Source organism: Crocuta crocuta, unplaced genomic scaffold (assembly GCF_008692635.1).
Source record: "Crocuta crocuta isolate KB4526 unplaced genomic scaffold, BGI_CrCroc_1.0 scaffold172, whole genome shotgun sequence".
Taxonomy (NCBI): Eukaryota; Metazoa; Chordata; class Mammalia; order Carnivora; family Hyaenidae; genus Crocuta; species Crocuta crocuta.
The window spans coordinates 5,098,242-5,105,699 of record NW_027528872.1 but is presented as its reverse complement, the minus strand read 5'-3'; the positions used below and the strand labels follow the sequence as shown (position 1 = coordinate 5,105,699).

At 42.1% G+C, this 7,458-nt stretch overlaps 1 non-coding gene across 1 annotated transcript; it reads right to left on the bottom strand.

Annotated features, from left to right (window-relative positions):
• Positions 1-6,405: 6,405 nt before the first annotated feature.
• Positions 6,406-6,512, bottom strand: LOC144225422 (U6 spliceosomal RNA). The gene has a single exon (XR_013333296.1). It is a non-coding gene; the product is annotated as a U6 spliceosomal RNA (small nuclear RNA).
• Between the last annotated feature and the right edge of the window lie 946 nt (positions 6,513-7,458).

Sequence of the window (7,458 nt, the reverse complement as noted above, 5' to 3'; positions counted from 1 at the left end):
TCTCATTGATGAGAGTGAAAAATATACAGCCTATTGTGGTACATGGTTACAGTTCAGTCCCTGGTGAGATGGGTGGCTTGGCATGTGCTGCTTCCCTGCTTGGGACCTCCATTTTCTCATTTCTGAAATGGACTCAGCACTATTTTACAAGTGTAGAGGACTCCACAGAGAAAATACACGTGAAAATACTTACTTTAAAGGCTTTGAAGCACCTTTTGCAAAATGTAACTAGAGTCACTCAAATCGTTTTAACTGTACGCTGCAATTCATTTAGAATATAAAAAGCACATTTTTCACTCTGTGTTAGACATCTGAAGTAACATTTCTCGATCTTCCAATAAGTGCTGTGGGAAAACAAATGATTGATGAGAACCATTGCTTTGAGTCTGCTTTTGTAAGTGAAACAGAACATGAGGTCAGCGGCAGGAAAATTAGGTCTTCCTCAAATTCTCAGCTCTGGGTTGGCATCAATGAGCAAATAGGCAAGGAGCAGAAACTACTGGGTATTATTAAGTAAGCATAAAAAGTAAGGCAAGTAAACCTGAAAGTTCACAGGGAATGCAATTCTAAGAGTCAAGTCCCATGCTTCAATTATTGGTGGGTATTAATTATGAAGGTTGGCCATTCATCAGCATTTCTGCTTTAAGGGAAAAATGTTCCGAGAGTGCCTCCAGTCTCAAGCAACAAAAGGAAAGTTCCCAGTAGAAGAGATAAATATTTCAAGAGCAGGATTTAGCTGAACTTCTCACATCTCTGTGGAAATAAACGGTGTGATTTTATCGTACTAATAATCTGTCAATAAATATTTTGTTGTGTGCTTCAGGCCTTTCCTGCTTAACGCCTAGTTTGTATTTTTTTGTTTGCTTTACGCACAATCGCAGAACATGCGTAGCCACAAAGCTTCACTCTATTTTCAAAAGTGCAGTCAGAATGTTACACTTCTAAATTGTGGCAACAGGGTGAGACACACCCTGAAGACAGGGAGCTTTACACCTTCACAAGAAAACAGAGAAGCCAAGATACTTTGTGAGAGCTCATACATACCACGAAAAATGTGCCCCAGCTTCAAAAGCCCATCTTGGGGGGGTGAGCAGGACCACACCATGACAAACCCAAGATGTTGCTTTGTCCTCACTCACTCTCCCCCTTTTTACCCAGTGGGCCCCTGAGACTTTGACCTTCTTCACAGGACACAGAGTTTTGCATGGGATTCTCCCATCTATACCTGCTTTCAGTAACCCTAGGCTCAAATAGGTCTGGACATCACATTCTTCACCAGCCATCTCCATTCTTCAAGGGCACAATCCTCTAGTGGTAGAAACCAGCCCTGACAAGCCATCCATGTTCCTTAACCTTGATTATGACAACTATGTTAGGTACCTGCTTTTTTCTAGAAGTGAACTTCTAGGGACACAGTCTTATGAGAAAGGAGTGGTTTTAGTTGCCAAGATTACATGCCTAATGGCAAGCTGACAGAAGAGATTAATGGCAGACAAAACTCTGGGATCTGTAAAATCAGACCATGCAGAAAACTGCCTCACCTTGTCCAGTGGATACACTGGGGATAGACTCTTAACACTCTTACAAGCTCCTGATTGGGCACTTCACTAAGGAAACGGGCAAGGCTTTTCTGTGGACACTCACCCGGGTCTCCTGCCTGTGAGTGCAAGGCTTTTAAACTGTGGGCCTTTATGAATAAAAGTAGAAAATCTATCTCAGCACACAATGCTCTCAATTGTATTTCTCTCTCTCTCTCTCTGTCTCTCTCTCTCCATATCTATTAAACTGTTACTGATGTATAACCATGGCAACTGAAATCTAGGCTTAAGTGGAGCACTAAATTGATGCATTTGGGCATTCAATCATTCATTAATTAAGTTTTAATTATTTAAGCATGTGCTCCACAAATGCTTATTGAGCATTTATCCACAGCGAGGCAGTATGCTGGTCGCTGGGGATTTAGAGGGAACAAGGCCCTGTCTGCTTTCCAGAAGTTTGCAGGCCACTGGATAGATACAAATGAAGAGTAAATAAAGTGCAGGGATGCCTGGGTGGCTCAGTTGGGTAAGTGTCCAACTCTTGGTTTCGGCTCAGATCACGATCTCATAGTCCATGAGTTCTAGCCCTGCATCGGGCTCCATGCTGACACTGCGAGCCTGCTTGGGATTCTTTCCCTCTTTCTCTGCCCCTCTCCCCATTCACTCTCTCTGTCTCTCTCTTTCTCTCTCAAAGTAAATAAATAAACTTTAAGGGAAAAATAGATGCAGTTGCGGTAAGTTCAGAGCACAATGGTAACTTAGACAGGGGTACCCAGAACAGTGGTGCAAAGTCAGGAAAAGCTTCATAGGTGACATATTTCTAAGTTGTGTCCTGGAAGAAGCAGTAGGTGCAGCCTGGTCTGCATTCTATGCAATGAATCCAGCCTGAAGGTGGAAGACATCAGATTATATGGCGGGAATAGTGAGCTTTTTAATATAACTGGACAAAGCGTAGAAGATGGAGAATTGAAGGAGATGAATTTGTAGCAAAAAAATCATGCAGAAGATCACATTGGATCTTGCAGTCTTGGTTTCATTCACAGCCAAAGGCCTGGCTGGATGGAACTTCTCAGAAGGTGCCACCTGAATGACAAGGGCATAGAGTTATAATGTTGGAAGGAGTTTAGGGGTCATGTAATACAACATCTGCCCCCAGTGCCTATGTCCTTTGCATAATATCTAGGCCACACCTCCAATGAGGAGGAGTCCACTCCCTGACAGAGCAGCCCTCTCCCTCCATGTCCAAGGGTCTGCAATGGTCTTCAATCTTGCTTTAAAGAGAGATGATTTGATGGTCCCTGCCCTCAGAGGGGTTACAGTTTAATGGTTGTGTGAATGATGCATTAATTGCTACATAGAATAACCTGGGAATAATCACATAGTTAATAACACAGTAGACTACGGTGAGCAGATGTTATTTTTTCTTATTTCTATGACTTAGGATACAAAAGAGGACAAGACACTGTCCTTGCCATTAAAGAATTTATGGTGTAGGGGCACCTACAGGCTCAGTTGATTAAGTGTCCAACTTCAGCTCAGGTCATGATCTCACAGTCTATGAGTTAGCACCCCGCATTGGGCTCTGTGCTGACAGCTCAGAGCCTGGAGTCTGCTTCAGATTCTGGGTCTCCTACTTTCTGTGTCTCTCCCCCACTCCCACTCTGTCTCTCTCTCAAAAATAAACATTAATATTTTAAAAATAATTTATGGTGTAAAGGCAAAAACGTTAAAAAAAAAAAAAAAAGGCACACTTGTTACAATGGCCAAAATCTAAAACACTGACAAGACCAAATATTAGAGAAACAGGAACTCTCATGCATTGCTGGTGGGAACATAAAATGGTACAGCCACTTTGGAAAACAGTTCAGTAGTTTCTTACAAAATGAAACATATCCTTACCATATGTTGTAGCTATCATGCTCCTTGGTATTTACCCAAAGGAGTTGAAACTCATGTTCACACAAAAACTTGCACATGGATGTTTATAGCAGTTTTATTCATCATTAACAAAACCTGGAAGCAACCAAGATGTGTTCAATAACCCTCCCATAACCTGTCTTGTTGGGGGATTTTAGGACAAGGTGTATGTGGTCAAAATTAGCATGGGGTTTCAAGATCTTAATTCCATTCTTCTGTCTCAAGAGTAATTTTTTTCCTACAGATGTTTAGAAAAATCAGCACCTCAATTTGTGCCTCATATAATAAGGATCCCTCCTCTTCTAGAATTATCCAGCTCTTCTACTCTAGTATATGGCATTGTGGGTTATATATGTGTTTTGCCAGACCAGACAACTTTAATGTCTTATGATTCCGAAAGCTAGAGGTCCTAAGATCAATGTATTTCCCCTGGAGGCTCTAGAAGAAAATCTGTTTCCTTTCCTTTTCCAGATTCTAGAAGTTACTTGCATTCATTCTTTGGATTGTGGCCTCCTCTTTCATCTTCAAGGCCAACAGTGTAGGATCTTTGTCTTCCTCTTCCTTGCCTACCGCTTTCTCTCTCGTTTGTCTAAGTCAAATGTAAAAATGTGTAAGTCTCTGCCCTTCAGCCAAAGTAAAATCATTCTAGAGGGCATGAGGTGACATCTGACCCTTATATTTAGCATCACTCTATGCCTCAGTAGCAGCCTATTCTCCAACATCTGTTTCTCTGAGTAAGTCAGTAAGCATTTGCAGAACTCAGTAAGTAGGCCCCAGACTTCTCATATATGGCATAGAGTTCCTAAAGATTGACCACACTACAAACTGTGTGGATTGTTACTTCTGTCCCAGCCGATCAGTCAGTCCACTGGGAATCAAGAAATAATGTAGCAAGTTCCCATATCGGGTCAGGTGCTCTGTTGTACTGTGGTGAACAAAACAGATGTTTGAGAATTATCAGTAGAAAGCAAGAAGTGAGGCACAGTTATTTATTAGGCAAACCTTGATGAGCAGACTGCAAAATAACATAATGCAAAGGAGTGAAGGTGGGAGCCTGCCTGTGGTACTATATTCACTGTGCTATGTTAACCAAATTCGTTGCTCAAGAATAATAAGTAAGAATTAAAAGACTTAGACCCAGCATTCAGAAAGTTTTCAGGGTAACTGGGCAGACAGAATGTTATGCATAAAATGACATGAGAAGAATCCATCGAAGAATCCATCAATTACAAGCATAAATCAAGAGCAGGAACAAAGGTACAGAAGGAAGAACTGTCTAACAGATCAGGAGAGTCATTAGTGAAAAAACTGGTTGGATCAGTAATGGAAAGAGGCCAGGCAATATGCAGTGGGAGCAAAGGAAGAGTTAGTTGCACATTGAACAGAGGGCTTCCGATGTGAGGAAAGACTGGTGCTTGGAGAAAACCATTCCTCCAAGTGCACCCATAAGGGTGCTGACAAATCTATGTGAAAGTTGCTGTGTAAATGTCAAGGGTGGTTACACAATGTATGCTTCTTAAGAGATGAGACTTTGCTTTATTTGCTCTTCTACAATGGAACCCAAAGTAATGCCTGGCACAGGATAGGTAATTAGTAAATGTTTCTTGAATGAATGTGTAAAATAATGAATGACTATAAAAAGATCAATGAATAATTGCACTTTAGACCAGCGACAGTAATAGACAGATCTGGCTTACCTCAATGGAATGCAATGCTAAACCCCTGAAAGCAGTCTATTATCACTTGTCTTTGTCTAGGGATCCAAAGAGATGGGGGAATTTAAGTCACAGACACAGCTTGTGACTGCTGATTTGAGCATCAGGACCCTTCCTGTTACACACATCCTGTAAAAGTTCTTATGGTCCTGGCTTAAGAATCCTACAAAAATAAGAATGAGTCAAGGAATAGGGGCTTATTTCTAGGAAGTCCCTTGTGCTCCCAATGCCCCCATTTTTATCTCTTTCGAGTGATCTGCTCTTGTCCACTGTTCTTTGTGGAATAAACCCCTCACCCCTGGGTGGAGAATGGATAGACCAGACCACTAGCTGATGGAATAAAAACCTTCAGACAGGGGAACCGACCGAGTGAAGAATATGACACTAAATATTAGTTTCAGATGAAGTCTCAACACGAGTAATTGACACACCATTGACAGAAACCATTTTCTCCTTCTGTCCCTTTGCGTCAGCAGGTCCATCAATGTATTGTGCTCAGCTTTTCTGAGTGTGGTCCCTTAGAACTGGGAATCTCTTTTAGCCACTGTCACAATCCACTGGGGCTCTTAAGACAGGTTTTTGTGAATAAATTGGATCCCGTGACACTGTTCCTCCACAGCAATTTTCCATCTGTCAGGCAGGGAACCTGAAATGAGAGAAAGTGGCACTGACAGAATTAGAAGAGTTTTTTCTCACTGTCTCTGATGTTCCCTGAAAATTGATGCCAGAGCACCTCTACCTTTGTCCAGTGCTACATCCCTTCATTATAAGAAACCAAGATGGCCCTTGACTCCATGGAGCAATTCCCCAGCAAGGGACAAAGAAAGGAAATAGAAATGAAATGAAGACTTGGACAAGAAGGGACAAAAGGGTAGCAGTAACAGTGTGAACTTGAAACAAAGCTGTGGCCTCATGAGTCCCTCACCTCCAGATATCTTCCCCAGCAGGCTAGGCAAGGGCAGTGGACATGTCTTTGAGGGTGAACCCCAGAATGTATATTGTTGAGTGGGGTCTCAGGCTGCAGGGCCCTTTGTGTGAACAGAATGAGTGCTGAGGAGACCTGCTTATCATGGATGGTGGCAGAGGATCTAATATGGGAAACTAACCGTGGAGGTCCATGAGGGAAAGTGAGCTGAGAAAGGTTGGGGGGATGGAAAGAGGAGATCATAAAGGGACCCTCCCAGGAGAAAGGCCAAGTTTCTGACAGACATTTACTTGATCTCCCTATCTCTAGAGTGATGGATGAATGGCTAACTAATTTGCGTGTCATCCTTGCGCAGGGGCCATGCTAATCTTCTCTGTATCGTTCCAATTTTAGTATATGTGCTGCCGAAGCGAGCACGGATGAATGGCTAACTAAATCACTCTGTTTAATGAATATTTAGGAAAAGGAGGTAGCAGCCCCAACACAAATGGACTCAGAGCTTGCACTTTGCTCTGGCCTTGGAACAGCTTTGATCTCTAGGGTGAGCTCAAGGTAGAAGTTCAATGCATAGTGGTGCTTTATTTGATTGTTTGTTTGTTTGATTTCTCTATTTATTTATAGAGCAGGAGAGAAGGGCAGAGGGAGAGAATCTCAAGGAGGCTCCACATTCAGTGCAGAGCCTTGAGGCAAGGCTCAATCACATGACTCTGGGATCATGATCTGAGTCAAAACCAAAAGTAAGACACTCAACTGACTGAGCTACCCCATGATGTTGCTTTTAAAGGGTCTATAACTTTGCCTGTCTTGGTTTTCTTACTTTTAGAGGATTTTTCTGTAACTTTTAAACATTAAAAAAAAATTTTAACATTTATTGTTGAGAGACAGAGAGACAAAGCATGAAAAGGAGAGGGGCAGAGAGAGAGAGAGGGACACAGAATCTGAAGCAGGCTCCAGGCTCTGAGCTGTCAGCACAGAGCCCAATGCAGGGCTCAAACCCACGAACCATGAGATCATAACCTGAGGCAAAGTTGGACGCTTAACAGACTGAGCCACCCAGGCACCCCTAAACATATTTAATAAAAATTCACTTATGTGGAATTATTTCATTAAACTCCTTCCCAAGGAAAGAAGAGGGAGGTAGAATGAGATCTCAGCCGGTCTCGTGCATTTTGACATGTAGTGATTCTCTCTCTGCCCGAGTCTCTTTTTCAGTTAATTGTCCCAGTTGACTAAATTCAGTGTTTTCCTTCCCATCACCACATACTCATGTGACTTTCAGAATGATTCTTCCTTTTTTTTCCCCTTGAAATGAGTATCATATATCAGTCTAAATTTTCAAATAAAATAGATAGCCTGGAATCAT